The sequence below is a fragment of the Penaeus monodon genome, chromosome 19 (genome assembly GCF_015228065.2).
Source record: "Penaeus monodon isolate SGIC_2016 chromosome 19, NSTDA_Pmon_1, whole genome shotgun sequence".
Taxonomy (NCBI): Eukaryota; Metazoa; Arthropoda; class Malacostraca; order Decapoda; family Penaeidae; genus Penaeus; species Penaeus monodon.
Genome location: NC_051404.1, coordinates 38334941 through 38335171, shown reverse-complemented (window position 1 = coordinate 38335171; position 231 = coordinate 38334941).

The window sequence follows — 231 nt, the reverse complement described above, 5'->3', positions numbered from 1 at the left end:
GAGAGAGAGAGGGGTGGGGAGGGAGGGAGGGAATATTGGAAGGGAATGCTCCACCCTTGTACTGACACAAACATTAACTGTGGAATATTTATTGTTGCTTGCGAGCGTCTGTTTCTAGGTGTGTATATATATGCTTGTGGCTGTGTTGTGGTTATTCTTATGTGTGTCTTTGTATAAATGTTCAGGGGGATATTTACATACGTGTAAACGCATTACTTATTTAAAGTGGCG